At 39.7% G+C, this 15,688-nt stretch overlaps 1 non-coding gene across 1 annotated transcript; it reads left to right on the top strand.

Annotated features, from left to right (window-relative positions):
* Positions 1–15,059: 15,059 nt before the first annotated feature.
* On the top strand, positions 15,060–15,132 carry TRNAG-UCC (transfer RNA glycine (anticodon UCC)). The gene has a single exon. It is a non-coding gene; the product is annotated as a tRNA-Gly (tRNA).
* The last annotated feature ends 556 nt before the right edge of the window (positions 15,133–15,688 follow it).

The raw sequence follows: 15,688 nt of genomic DNA, 5'->3' as shown, positions 1-15,688 counted from the left end.
TTAAATCAGGTATAGTAGGACATGCAAACATGGATGTGACAAGGAAGAAGGAAGAAAACAAGGAAGACAATCCCTCACGGACCCTTAGAAACAGGAACCATGTCGGTAGGACCACATAGGGAAGCACCAGGGTCAGTCAAAAAGCAGAAGGAGTGAGGGGAAAGCATGGACAAATCCTTTACTGTGTTTTCGTGGGAAGGAATGGACAAGTCAGGGGAAGTAGGCTAAACAGCTTTAGGACTGGTTAATTTGAATTTGGGCTCTGGAGTATAGAGATTATCTCTAGCTGTCTGGCACCTGGCTCTGGGGTGATTAGGGCAGGGGAATAGTGGCCCAGAGTATAAGAGCGCTATAAAGGAGAAGGTTGGGGGTGTGAACTTTGGATTGGTTGGTTTGCATGTATAAGTGCACTTGCAGGCAAGTGGTTTACTCTAAGAATTGGCTAACCCTGGGAGGAGCAGTCTTTCCAACATCAGATGGCCCTAAGATAGTGCATCAGAAACACAGAAAATAAAAAGGCATGATTAATACAGGTACATTTATCAAGTTCCCAGTTCTCTAAAGGATCTGGAAGTCCTGAGATTTTACCAAAGTTAGTCACTTAAGTTTCACAGCATCTTCATTTTCTTTTTAATTTTAATTTTTATTGAAGTATAGTTGATTTACAATGTTGTGTTAGCTTCGGGTGTACAGCAAAGTGATTCAGTTTTATCTAAATCAATCTATCTATTCTTTTTTATTTTAAATCAATTTATTTATTTTTGGCTGTTTTGGGTCTTCGTTGCCGCGCACAGGCTTTCTCTAGTTGCGACGAGCGGGGGCTACTCTTTGTTGCGGTGCGCGGGCTTCTCATTGCGGTGGCTTCTCTTGTTGCAGAGCATGGGCTCTAGGCGTGCAGGCTTCAGTAGTTGTGGCACGCAGGCTTAGAGCACAGGCTCAGTAGTTGTGGTGCACAGGCTTAGCTGCTCTGCAGCATATGGGATCTTCCCAGACCAGGGATTGAATGTATGTCCCCTGCATTGGCAGGCGGATTCTTAACCCCTGTGCCACCAGGGAAGTCCTATCTATCTATTCTTTTTCATATTCTTTTCCGCTATAGGTTATCACAAGATATCAAACACAGTTCCCTGTGTTATACAGTAGGTTCTTGTTGTTTATCTATTTTATGTATAGCATCTTCATTTTCATTGGTGAAAAAAAACTTGTCTCACTAAATTCAGTTACACTCAGTTTAAAGCAAGTATCATTGAGGTGTGTGATTCAATTAAGAAATAGCAGTCTGATCTTTGATTAGAACTTTTACTTTAAGTCCTGAATGCAATTCTAGACAAAATTTCTTGTTCCCTTTCATTAGGTATGGATGTTGGCATTTATTCTGCTAGGTCTCTTCAGTTATTTTCATTAAAAATACTTCTTAGCAGACTCACGGATATACAGAACAAAATAATGGTTACCAGTGGGGAGAGGGTAGTGGGGAGAGGCAATATAAAGGTAGGGGATTAAGAGGTACAAACTATCATGTATAAAATGAGCTGCAAGGATATATTGTGCAACATGGGGAATATAACCAATATTTTATAATAACTATAAATGGAGTATAAACTTTAAAAACTGTAAATCAGTATATCGTACACATGTAACATATAATATTGCGCATCAACTATACTTCAATAAAATTTTTTTAAAAACATACTTCTTGTTAATTTATAGATTCTATATGAGTCATACTTTCTTAGTATCAAAATATAAATTTTATGTTAAAATGTTAAATTATACCTTAAGAACTTTCTTTCTCTGAATAGTCCCTACAAAGGCATCCCAGCTTTCTGGAAGAGGCTCACATTGTAAAACCATCTGGTATTTGTTTATTTGAGATTATGCCTCTTACCTGGTATAATGTTAACTGCTTTCCTCCTGTCAACTCCCAAGAGTAAAGGCCTCCTTGGCAAGAAGCAAGTCCTCTGAAGAGCTCCTGGTGGAAAATGCACAGCGGCTCCTCCGTGCTGCCTCTAAGACTGTGAGGGCTGCAGAAGCCGCCAGTCTGCGGGTAAGTGCTAATTCCAAGGGTGGACACTGGCACAGACATGCACAGGACCATGACTCAGGTCACAGGCTGAGAGCAACATTGCAGACATTCATGAGGCAACTCTACCTGCTTCTTAGCTATTAAATTCAACTGCATTTCTTACCCAAACCTGTCACCTGATTTCTTGTGCATTTTAGTTTGGTTAATTTCTATCAACCTACCTTCAATTCCACTGATTCTTTCTTCAGCTGTGTCCAATCTGCTGATGAGCCTGTCAAAGCATTCCTCAATCTGTTACCACGTTTTTTCTTATTTTTAGCATCTCTGTTTATTTCTCATAGTTTTTGTCTCTCTGCTAAAACTCACCATCTGTTCATGCATTTTGTCTACTTTTTCCACTAAAGTCACTAATATATAAATCATAGTTATTTTTAACTTCCTATCTGATGGTTTCAACATGTGGCTCATATCTGAGTTTGGGTTTCTTTTTTTTTTTTTTAGTTATTTTATTTTTGGCTGCATTGTGTCTTTGTTGCTGCGTGCGGGCTTTCTCTAGTTGTGGTGAGCTGGGGGCTACTCTTTGTTGCAGTACGCAGGCTTCTCACTGCAGTGGCTTCTCTTGTTGCGGAGCACAGGCTCTAGGTGCACGGGCTTCAGTAGTTGTGGCACGTGGGCTCAGTAGTTGTGGCTCGCGGGCTCTAGAGCGCAGGCTCAGTAGTTGTAGCGCATGGGCTTAGCTGGTCCGCGGCATGTGGGATCTTCCCAGACCAGGGCTGGAACCTGTGTCCCCTGCATTGGCAGGCGGATTCTTAACCACTGCACCACCAGGGAAGTCCCATGAGTTTGGGTTTTTTGATTGCTTTGTCTCTTGACAGCAGATCCTTCTTCTTCTTTGTGTGTCTTTTAATTTTCCATTGAAAACTTGACATCATGCATAGACTGGCAGAGACTAAATGAATACTATGTATGCCTGAAAATGGGCCCACCTCTTCTTCTAGGCCTTTAGTGTGTGTGCGTGGTGGGAGGTGGGGGTGTGAGTCAATATAGTCAGGAGTTGAGCTGAGTTTGGGCGGCATTGTTACAGTCATCCTTGGGTAACCACTGGATTCAAATGTTCTAGCATTACTTTGTGTTCAGTGCGGGGTCTGGGTTACCAGAGGGTTTTCATCAATGTTCCTGTCCCACTGTCAGCTTGAGGCTTTCCTTGTGAGTATGCACCTCAGGGTGTTCTCTCTCAATGTTCTTGCCTCTCCATAGCCTACTTGTTACTTGTGACTCGATGATTGTTGGTCTGGAGAGGAGGTGGTAGTGTTCATTGTTGTTCTCACTCAGCCTCAATTGTAGGCAGGCCCTGTTCCTCCCTCAGCAATAGGAGACTTTCGTTGTGGCCTCTCCCGTTGCGGAGCACAGGCTCCGGACGCACAGGCTCAGCGTCCATGGCTCACGGGCCCAGCCGCTTCGTGGCATGTGGGATCTTCCCGGACCGGGGCACAAACCCGTGTCCCCTGCATCGGCAGGCGGACTCTCAACCACTGCGCCACCAGGGAAGCCCAATAGGAGACTTTTAACAGTTATGGATTCAGGATGGTTTTCTGCTTCTTCCCCCAAGGTAGAGGGCTGTATTCTGTTTTCTTTCTCCGCTTGCAGTGGTCTTGACCTGTGCCCTGGGGATGACAGGATTTACTGTCCTTCCTTCAGTGACTTGAGCTTTTGTGCCATGAAGAGACAGATGTGGGCAGAGATCTGTGCCTTTGTTGCAGTGATGGCTGCTCCTCTTCCCAAAGCCTGCTCCACAAGGGAGACAGTCCCAACCTCCTGCCCTGTCCCAAATCTTTGTCATGAGCGCCAGGAGAGGTCCTGGAGAAAGCCTGTGAACAGGTGTGGATTTTTCTTAGTTGTGGCTCTCATGGGTCCTATACACTCACACTCATCTACAATTGGCCACAGCAATTTGTTAAGAATTTTAGCTAAAATCTTCCGATCAGGTATATGATAGTCTCATCTTCCTCCCATGCTCTATCCTAAGGAAGCCAGTGCTGGGCCCCTGCCTCTCCCTGAAAGTGGCTGTCTTTTCTTAGATTTCAGTCCAGTGAGTTGCCCTTCAACCTCACTCTCTAATAAGTTCAAGAAAAGTTATGATTTTGTGGATTATCTGACTTTTTCTTGTTGTTAGGGTGGGAGCAACTCCCCTTCCAGCTTTCTATGTCCTAAGTGAAGGCAGGAAATGGGAAATATTTGGGTTCCCAAAAGAATACCCTGCCAGGGCCTTCACATGTGCTATTCTACCTGTGTGAGATGCATTTCTGCCCCTCCACTTCTACCAAATTGTCTCATGTCTGTCTCCTTCTTATCTTTTAGGCCCAAACTTAAATTCCACCTCCTCAAAAGGGATGAAATACCCCCCACTATATCTAAATGAAATCGCACCAAGTGTCCCCTGCTTTAGTACCTTGTATGGTTCCTTCGTAGCACTTATCACATTTTGTAGTTGTCTGCTTCTTTCCTCACTTTTATGTGTTTGTCTGGCTCTGTTATTAGAATGTACACTTCATGAAGCCAGAGACCTAGAATAGTGGGCAAGTGCATGGAGGCACTAAATAAATAGAACGGGAATTTTCATTTCAAGTTTAAAGAAACTTTGTACCGATTAAATTCAAAGAGTACATAAAATAGACACACCCAGTGAAAAGCATTTGGAAAATGTGCATACCTGAACTACAAGTCCCAGAATTTCTTGAATATAAAGAAGGCTGAGAGAAAAGCTCAGGACTGGCCCTATGGATCAGTGAGCATCTCTCCCGCCAGCACGCCAGCGTGGCCACAGCCACAGCCTCCCGCAGATCCTGCAGCACCACCCAGGGCAGGGCCAGTCCCCAGGTCCCACTGCCCAGGCCATCTGAGTGCAGGAGAACCTGAGGGCCAGGCTGAGTGCTTGCTGTGTACACCTGTGTCCTGGCTCTGCTTAGGCCGCTGGCTAAAGACCCATGGATAGTTTGCATAAAGCAAAATGAATAAAGCAAGATCCAGGAGGCAGAATTTGGGTTAGAGAGAGATTTTTTTTTTTAATTAACTACAGTCTCAGAACATTCTATCGTGATAGACAAGATCCTTTGTTCTGTTGTGCTTGTCCTTTAAGAATGAGTGGCCTCCAATTCAGAGGACCTCTCCAAACACGATTCCTTGCTCTCTATTCAATTTAGGGCTAAAATATCAGAAAACCAGTCCCAGCATCACTCAGAAGAATCCCCTAGGAGCTCCAATGAGCTGACACTGGGAGAGAGTGCACAGCGCCTCCTAGTACTTAATCATCTCTCTCTCCTCCAGGGTTTGAGACAGCCTTCCCCAGATCCGGAGGAACTGGAAGTTGCTGCCTTCTGCATGCAGTGGAGAAGAAAATTGCGAAGGCACAGACTTCAAGAAACCTCAGACCTTGACTGTGATGAGCTGGGCCTGCGAAAAACAAGCACTAAAGGGCCCCCGACACTCGTGGCCTTGGTTCAAGAAGCATTATAAAAGCTGAGCAATATTCTCCAAGTCAGACTCTCTGTTGATGTGTGCACTGGCCCTGAGACTCTGGGAGCCCATGGAATGTGCCTTTTAGGCCGAATCAGCCTGTGGGGACACAGGGGGACACGGTGGGTTGGGTGGGTGCAGGGCAGCCAGGGCTGGGCCTTGAACAGAGCTATCCCGACAGTATTCCCAGTCAAGGGGACAGCTCTGGGCCCCTGGTGAGACTGCTATCTTCCTGGGAAGGATACTTAGCTTTCTGGGTTTAGAAGGAACATCACACATAGACTGGGCAAGGATGGGGTAAAAAACACCCAAGCCCTATTAGCTTAAGCCTATATTAAGATGTTGCAATGTGAAAACAGTCCCAGCACGTTCTACAGGGATCCAGGAACTGAAAGATTTATGGATTAGATTGGTAGTCAGTCAGAGTTCACCTTGCTTGAATAACTTGGCACTGTTCAAATTTTCAAGGTGTGAGGAAACTGAAGATGTGCTACTTGGGGATACAGTGCAGGAGCTGCAAGTCTGAAGGCCCTGAGTTGTGATTCGGTGAATCTGGGTTTAGCATCTGGGATGGAGAGGAACAGTTGGGCATTAAGGTCTTGGAGAGTCAGTGGAAATTTTTCAGTTCTCAGGATCTTTCACAAAACCTATTTGGTAAAGGAATGAGGAGACCAGTGACCTTCACCTCAGGGGTTGAACTGCATGGGCCAAAAGTGGAGAACTGGGTCTGGAGGAGGGGGATGTAGACAGGGACTGGGTACATGGTCTCGGAGCAGGGATGCCCTGGGGGCTGGGGCCTTGCTTGTTTGGGGGACATTGTGCCACCCTCTTATATTCTGGTACAGCCCATAGGGAGGAGGGCTGACACTAGATGAGATAGAATTTCCCACAACCCAGTGGGATTGTGGTTCAGATTTACAGTAAATAAAGATAGGGATTTCTTTCCACTTTAAAAAAAAAAACAACAGAATACAATGTGATGTTTTGCCTTGTATACACCCATTAAATCATCACTACAATTGAGATAATGAATATACGCATCACCTCAAAAGTGTCCTCACTCCCCTCCGGGGTCCCTGGAATGACTGATCTGCTTTGTCACTTAATGATTAATTTGAGGGACTTCCCTGGTGATCCAGTGGTTAAGACTCTGTGCTCCCAATACAGGGGGCCCGGGTTCGATCCCTGGTCAGGGAACTAAATCTCGCATGCCACAACTAAGAGATCTTGCATACCGCAACAAATATCCCGCACGCAGGAACCAAGATCCCATGTGCCACAACTAAGACCTGGCGCAGCCAAATAAATAAATAAATATTTTAAAAATAAATAAATAAAAATTGTCAACCTAACCCGTTTTAAGAAAAAAAAATTAGTTTGATTAGTTATCTGCAAATCAATCAATGTTATACACCACGTTAACAATTAGAATAAAAATCATATGATCATCTCAACAGATGCAGAAAAAGCTTCTGACAAAACTCAACATCCATTTATGATAAAAACTCTCAATGAAGTGCGCATAGAGGGATCATACCTCAACATAATAAAGGCCATATATGACAAGCACATGGCTGTCATTGAAAAATTAATCAGTCAATCTAAGAAAGAAATGGAAGATTTTATTTGAGCCAAATTGAGGATTGTTACCTGGGAACAGCCTCAAGGAAAGTTCTGAGAACTGTTCTGCCCATTAGAGGTCAAAGCACAGTTATATAAGTTTTTAAGACAGAGGCTGTACATTAAATAACGTATTGGTGACGGTTTATACAATGTAGTGAATAGTGGGTCATGGTTCATTGTGGTCCCTTACAAGATTAAGAAGGAATGTTATTTTTTTTTTATTTTTTCCGGTACGCGGGCCTCTCACTGTCGTGGCCTCTCCCGTTGCGAGCACAGGCTCCAGACGCACAGGCTCAGCGGCCGTGGCCCACGGACCCAGCCGCTCCGCGGCACGTGGTATCCTCCCAGACCGGGGCACGAACCCACGTCCTCTGCATCGGCAGGCGGACTCTCAACCACTGCGCCACCAGGGAAGCCCGGAATGTTATCTTTTAAGTTGCCTTGTTGATGCTGGGAGAATGTTGTTCTTTATGGTGGAGCAGATATTTCTGCTGATGGGGAGGTTTGGAAAATGTAATATAATGCAGGTGCACAAAACACAGCAGAGAGGAGAGAGGAGGCCAAAATGCAGAGAAAATTTTTTATGTTTAAATTTTTCTTGACTTGTCATAAAATATGAATTTTATTTCACACAGCTAACATCATACTCAATGGTGAAAAGCTGAAAACATTTCCTCTAAGAGCAGGAACAAGACAGGGATGCCTAGTCTCACCACTTTTATTCAACATAGTATTGGAAGTCTTAGTCACAGCAAATCAGACAAGAGAAAGAAATTCCTTTTATCTAAATTGGAAAGGAAGAAGTAAAATTGTCACTGCTTGCAGATAACATGATACTATATATAGAAAATCCCACAGATACCACTAAAAAACGATTAGAACCAATACATGAATTCCGTAACTTGCACAATACAAAATTAATATAACAGAAATCTGCTGCATTTCTATACACTAACAATGATATATCTGATAAAGGGCTAATATCCAAAATATACAAAGAGCATATACAACTCAATATGAAAGAAAAAAACAAATCAAAAAACAAATTTAAAAATGGGCAGAGGGGGACTTCCCTGGTGGCGCAGTGGTTGAGAGTCCACCTGCCAATGCAGGGGACACGGGTTTGTACCCCGGTCTGGGAGGATCCCACATGCCGCGGAGTGGCTGGGCCCGTGAGCCATGGCCGCTGAGCCTGCGCATCTGGAGCCTGTGCTCCACAACAGGAGAGGCCACGACAGTGAGAGGCCCGCATACCGCAGGAAAAAAAAAAAAAGGGCAGAGGACCTGAACAGACATTTTTCCAAAGAAGACATACAGATAGCCAACAGGCACATGAGAAGATGCTCAACATCACTAACTGTCAGGCAAATGCAAATCAAAACCACAAGGATATATATCACCTCACACCTGTCAGAATGGCTATTATCAAAAGACAACAAATAAGTGTTGGTGAGGATGTGGAGAAAAGGGAACCCTCGTGCACTGTTGGTGGGAATGTAAATCAGTGCAGCCACTATGGAAAACAGTATGGAGGTTCCTCAAAAAATTAAAAATAGAACTAGCATACGTCCAGAAATTCCAATTCTGGGTATTTTTCCAAAGAAAACAAAAACACTAATTTGAAAAGCTATATGCAGCCCTATGTTCACTGCAGTACTATTTATAATAGGCAAGATATGGAAGCAACCCAAGTGTCCATCAACAAATGAATGGATAAAATATACATACACAATGGAGTATTACTCAGCCATAAAAGAAGAACGAAATCTTGCCATTTGCAACAACATGGATGGACTCAGAGGGTATTATGATAAGGGATATAAGTATGACAGAGAAAGGCAAACACCACATGATTTCACTTATATGTGGAATCTAAAAAACAAAACAAATAAACAAAATGAAAATAGCCTCATAGATACAGAGAACAAAAGGGTGGTTGCTAGAGGGAAGGGGTGAGGGGATGAGTGAAACAGGTGAGGAGAATTAAGAGGTACAAATTCCAGTTGTAAAATAAATAAATCACAAGATTTAATGTGCACAATAAGGGATATAGTCAATAATATTGTGATAACTTTGTATGGTGACAGATGGACACTAGACTTACTGTGGTAATCATTTTGTAATGTATAAAAAATTGAATCACTCCGTTGTACATCTGAAACTAATATAATATTGTAAATCAATTACACTTCAATTAAAAAGATTAGTTTGCATTACCTAGGATTTGTGTAAAAATGGAATCATACAGTAGGTGTTCTTTTACCCCTCTAGCTTCTTTCATTCAGCATAATTATTTTGAGATATCCATGTTACTATGTATATCAAGATTCATTCTTTTTCATTGCCTAGTAGTATTCCATTATATGGATATAGGACAATTTGTTTATCCACTCGCCTGTTGATGGACATTTGTGTTGCTTGCAGTTTGGGGCTGTAACAAAAATATCTGCTATGAACATCTTATGTAAGTCCTTGTACACACAAATGCTTTCATTGCTTCAGGAACATTTCTAGTAGCGGAATGGCTGGGTGGTAGTGTAAGTGAATGTTTACATTTTTAAGGAAACTGCCAATTTTTTTTTCAGAATGTTTGTAGTGTTTAACATCCCTACCAGCTATGTGTGAGTTCCAGTTCCTCCACTTCCTCTCCAATACTTGGTATGGTCATTCTTTTTCATCTTAGCCTTGTAATAGGTGAGCAATGGTATTTCACTGTGGTTTTAATTTGCGTTTCCCTAAAGACTTATGATGTTGACATCTTCTCATGTACTTATTTGCTATCTACACATCTTCCTTGCTGAAGCATCTTTTCAAATCTGCTGCCTATTCTTTTTTTCTGTTTTTTTTTCTTATTGTTGAATTTCGAGAGTTCTTTTCATATCCTAGATACAAGTTCTTTTGTTCAGTATGTGATTGCAAATATTTTCTTCCAGTCTGTAACTTGTCTTTTCATTCATTTAACAATGTCTTTTAATTTTTAAGTACAATTTATCAATTTTTGGGGGGGTATATGGATTATGCTTTTTGTGTGCTAAGAACTCTTTGCCAAACTTAGGTCACAAAATTCTCTATGTTTTCTTCTAAAAGACTGAGAGTTTTACATTTTACATTTAGATATATAACACATTTTGAATTAATTTTTGTTTGAAGTGTGAGGCAGAGGTCAAGATTTGTTCATTTGGGTTTCTTTTTTTTGTATATGAATGTCCCATTGTTCCAACACTATAACTTTAAATGACTATCTTTTTGCATCAAATTGTGTTTGCACCACTGACAAAAACCAACTGACCATGTTTGTGCAAGTCTGTTTCTAAAATCTCTATTCTTTTCCATTAATTTGTATGTCTATTCTTTCATGAATATCACACTGTCTTCATTCTTGTAGTCTTATTGCAAGCTTTACAATCCAGTAGTTTAAGTCCCCCAACTTTGTCCTTTGCAAAATGATTTTGGTTATTCTAAGTTTTTGGCCTTTCATATACAAGCTGATTCTAGAATCAGCTTGTCTGTTATCTCCAGAAAATTATGCTGGGGTTTTGATTGGAATTACATTAAATCTATATATCAGTTTGGAGAAAACTGACATCTTAACTATGTTGAGACTTACAATCCATGAGCACAGTGTATCACTCCAGCATTTTGTAGTTTTTAGCATAAGGTTCCGTGCATATTTTATATATTAAACCTCAATATTTCACTTTATAGAATTGTTGTAAATGGTACCATTTAAAAAATTTTTGTTTCCAAATTTTATTACTAATATACAGAAATACAACTGATTTTTAAAAATGTTAACCTTGTATCCTGCTACCTTCCTAAACTCACTTATTGCTTCTAGGAGCTTTTTGTAGATTCCTTAGGATTTTCTATGTAGATATAACTGTCATTACTGTAAAGTTTACTTCTTCCTTTTTAATCAGTCTGTCTTTTATTTCTTTTCCTTGTCTTATTGTGCCGGCTAGAACTTCCAATATAATGTTGAAGAGGAGTGAGAGTGGACATTCTTGCCTTGTTAGGGGGAAAGCATTCAGTCTTTCACCATTAACTATATTGCTAGCTGTAGGCCTTTTTGGTGAATGTCCTATATCAGGTTAAGAAAGTTCCTTTCTATTGTTATATGTGAGAATTTTTATCATGAGTGGATGCTGAATATTGTAAATACTTTTAATGCATTGCATTAATTAATATAACTACGTGGGGGGTTTAATTTTTGTTTTGTTTTTGTTTGTTAATATGCTAGATTACATCAATCAACTTTCAAATGTTGAAACAACCTTGCATTCCAAGGATAAACACCACATGGTCATGACATATTATTCTTTTGATGTATCGTTAGATTCTATCTGCTAGTATGTTTTTGTTGAGGATTTTTGTGTTTGTGCTCATGAGGAACATTGGACTGTAGTTTTTGTTTGTTTCTTTGTACTGTCTTTGGTTTTGGTATTAGTGTAATACTGGCCCCGTATAATGATTTGGGAGGTGTTCCCTTCTATTTTCTAGCAGAGAATTGGTGTTATTTCTTTTTTAAATGCTTGATAAAATTCATCAGTGATACTTTATGGGTCTGGTGTTTTCTTTATGGGAAGATCTTAATTAAAATATTATTTTTAAATAGGTATAGGATATTCAAGGTGAATACTGGTAGTCTGTGGAGTTAACGGAATTGTTTATTTCTTTTAAGGTCAAATTTATTGGCATAAAGTTATTCATAATATATTATTATTCTTTTACTATCTATAGGATCTGTATTTATGTCACTTCTCTCATTCCTGATATTGGTGATTTGTCTTTACTCTTTTTTTCCTAATAAGCCTCTGTAGAGATTTCTCATCTCGATTTTATTTATTTTTTTATATAACCAGCTCTTGGTTTTGCTGACTTTGTCTTAGATTTATGTTTTCTATTTCATGAATTCCTTCTCTTATCTTTAACATTTATTTTCTTCTGATAACTTTTGGTTTAATTCTCTCTTCTTTTTCAAGTTTCTGAATGTTGATGGTAAGGTCTTTGTTTTGTGGCATTCTTCTTTTCTAATATGGGCATTTACTGCTGTACATTTCTAAGCCCTATTTTTGCTTCATCCCACCAATTTTGATATTTTTTTATTTCTCATTATACATTCTAATTTCCTTTTTAAATTATTTGTTGACCCACGGATTACTTGGAGCTGTGCTATTTAGTTTCAAAATATTTGGGGCAATTTCCAGAGATTTTCTGTTTTGACTTCTGATTTAATTCCTTTGTGGTCAAAAAACATACCTTGTAGTACTTGAATCCTTTTAAATTTATTGAGCCTTGTTTTATGGCCTGGGTTATAGTCTATCTTGATAAATGTTCCATGTACACTAGAAAAGAAAGTGCATTCTGCTGTTGTTAGTTGGAGTACTCTATAAAAACCAATTAGGTCAAGTTGACTGACACTGTTGCTCAAGTATTTGATGTCCTTACTGATTTTCCTTCTACTTGTTCTATCAATTTTAAGAGTAGGATATTGAAATTTGCAAATGTAATTGTGAATTTGCGTATTTTATAGTTCTATGAGAGTTGCTTCATTTATTTTAAAGCTCTGTTATTAGGTGCATAAACATTTATATCACTTTGATGAATTAACTCTTTTATCATTAATAAATTAATCTCTTCATTCCTGGCAATACTATTTGCTCTAAAATTTGATTTTTTAAATATTTCCTAAGCTTTTACTTAACTTACGAACATGTGGGATACCATTCTAATAATTCTTTTAATGTTTTTTTCTCTACAAATTCTTACATCTGTGCCCCTTCTGGGTTGCTTTCAATAGATTCATTTTTCTCCTCATTATGGGCAGTATTTCCTGCTTCTTTGCATGCCTGGTGATTTTTTTTACTGTGTGCCACACATTGTGATTTTGCCTTTTTGGGTGCTGGCTATTTCTGTGTTCCTATAAATATTCTTGAATTTGTTCTGGGAGACAGTTAAGTTACTTGGAAGCAGTTTAATATTTTCTGTCTTGCTTCTAAGATTTGTTAAGTGGGATGAGAGTAGAGTTCAGTCTAAGGTGAAATAATTCCTTCTGAGGCAAGACCCTTCTGTGTACTCTATACAATACTGTGTACTCTATCCAATGTAGATTTTTGAAAAGGCTGTGGGACCTGGGAGTGTGCACCTGTGGCCTCTGATTTGGAACCCCGGTCTGTCCTACACCATAGTGAATATTCAACGAGCTCCTGCTGAGGAACAGACACTGTGTGAGGTCCTGGGGAGATGGAAGCAAATGGGAAGATAGTTCACAGTGCACCTGAGAAGACAAATTTGTAGCTCATTAGAATGGAATGTGATTGATACTATGGGAGCACATAGAGAGACCGATTAGTTCTCTGCAGAACCAACTGGGTCTGGATCTGTGGATCTAGGGGTGTGACAGCCAGAGTCTGGAAGGCACTTGGAAAAGGAGCCTCGATTGCAAAGCCAAGGAGTTTGGACCCGTCGTACAGATAAGCGAAGTCCCTGTGGGCTTTTAAGCCAACGAGTGGCGAGGTATTCGCTATGCTTTATGAGAACTGGTTGCCCTGTGGGGGACTTGCTCCTTTGGGGTGATTCAAGTGTGGGATCCAGCACCCCACCCCAACTTGAGCCAGGATGTCTCTGCTTTCATCCATTTTGTAGGCTGGATTTCACATACATTTTTCATTTGAGAAACGTAGGATAGAAACTCCCTGAGGACCAGGTCTTTTTGTTCACAAATGAGCCTAGAATTGGCAGAGAAGCTGATAAATAAATATTTGTTGAATGAGTATGAATGTTTGATACAGAGAATTGATTCAAGTGTTCTGACAGTTTAGACTATTATTCAGCAATTTCTCACCCCACTCCCCTTCCCACTGTGGACAGTGTATTTCCCCAGATTAAGATGTTAGTTTTGGCCACGGAACTTGTCTCAGCAATGGAATGTTGTTGATATGATGTGTTAGTTGAAATGTGCTTATATAGTTGGGTTCATCCTTCTGTGCTCTTGCCTTTTGTGATAAGAAGAATGTGCCTTAACTAGACTTATTGTGGTGATCATTTTTCAATTCTTACAAATATCAAATCAATACGTTGTACAACTGTAAGTAATTTAATGTTACATGCCAATTATACCTCAATAAATTAAAGGAGGAGGAGGAGGAGAAGGAGGAAGAAGAGGAGGAAAAGGAAGAGGGGGAAGAAGAATGAGAATATGCCTTAATTAGCTGCTGGCCAAGGAGAATAAGATGTGGACCTGAACTGCCGCTTGACAAATGTATACACCTTGTAACCACGGTCACACTATAGAATATTTTCCATCATCCCCCAAAGTTCCCTTGTGTTCCTTTACAGTAAAATTTCACCCATCTCTGGGCCCAGGCAACCACTGATCTGTTTTCAGTAACTACAGATTTGTTTTGACTACTCTAAAACTTCACATAAAAGGAATCATATGGTAAGGACTGTTTTGTGTCTGAATTCTTTCATTCAGCACAACCATGTGGCTTTGTGTATCAATAGTTTGTTACTTTTTATCACTGAATAGTATTTCAATTATGGATATAGCATAATATCTTCATCCATTTGCATGCTCATAGCTATTTGGATTCTTTTCAGGTTTTATTATTTTGGAAAAAAAATGAACGTACGAGATTTTGTGTGGACATGTATTTTTATTTCTCTTAAATAAATACCTAGGAGTGGAATTGCTGCATTGGATAGTAATTATACTCTTACTTTTATTGGAAACTATGAAATTATTTTCAAAAGTGGTTGTACCATTTTATATTCCCACCACTTGATATTGTGAGTCTTTATAAATTTAGTCATTCTCAAGGGTGTCTAACGGTATGTCACTGTGGTTTTAATTTGCATTTCCTTGTTCACTAATAATATTGAGCACCAAGGGACTTCCCTGGTGGTCCAGTGGTTAAGACTCTGCACTTCCACTGCAGGGAGCATGGGTTCGATCCCTATTCAGGGAAGTTCCAAGTGCCACATGTGGAATAAATAAATATTTATTTATTTAGATTAAAAAATAAAATAATAATAATATTGAGCACATTTTCTGGTACTTATTGGCCATTTGTATCGTTTTCTTTCATTGCCCATATTTTTTGGTTAATTTATATTAACCAGTGAGTTATAACAAAGTTTCTTATATATCTTGTATACAAATCCTTATTGCAAGTATTTTCTCCCAGTCTGGGGCATGCCTGTCTGTGTTCATAAAGATATCTCCTGAAGAGCAGAAATTTAAAATTTTTAGTGAAATCAAATTTACCATTTTTTCTTTTATAATTCACTCTTTTTGTTTTATATCTAAGAAACCTTTGCCTATCCCAAGATTGCAAAGATTTTCTATTTTTTTCTATAAGTGTATATGTAATTTTAGCTTTTACAATTAGGTCTAAGATCCATTTCAACTTACTCTTCGTGTGTGGTGTCAGAAAAGGGTTAAGGTTTATTTATTTATTGCATATGAATATCCAGATGTTCCAGCATAACTTGCTGAAATGACTCTTCTTTCTCCATTGAATT

This window comes from Lagenorhynchus albirostris, chromosome 13 (genome assembly GCF_949774975.1).
Source record: "Lagenorhynchus albirostris chromosome 13, mLagAlb1.1, whole genome shotgun sequence".
NCBI classification, from domain to species: domain Eukaryota; kingdom Metazoa; phylum Chordata; class Mammalia; order Artiodactyla; family Delphinidae; genus Lagenorhynchus; species Lagenorhynchus albirostris.
The sequence above is the reverse complement of the archived record's forward strand: the minus strand, read 5'-3'. Positions and strand labels throughout refer to the sequence as shown.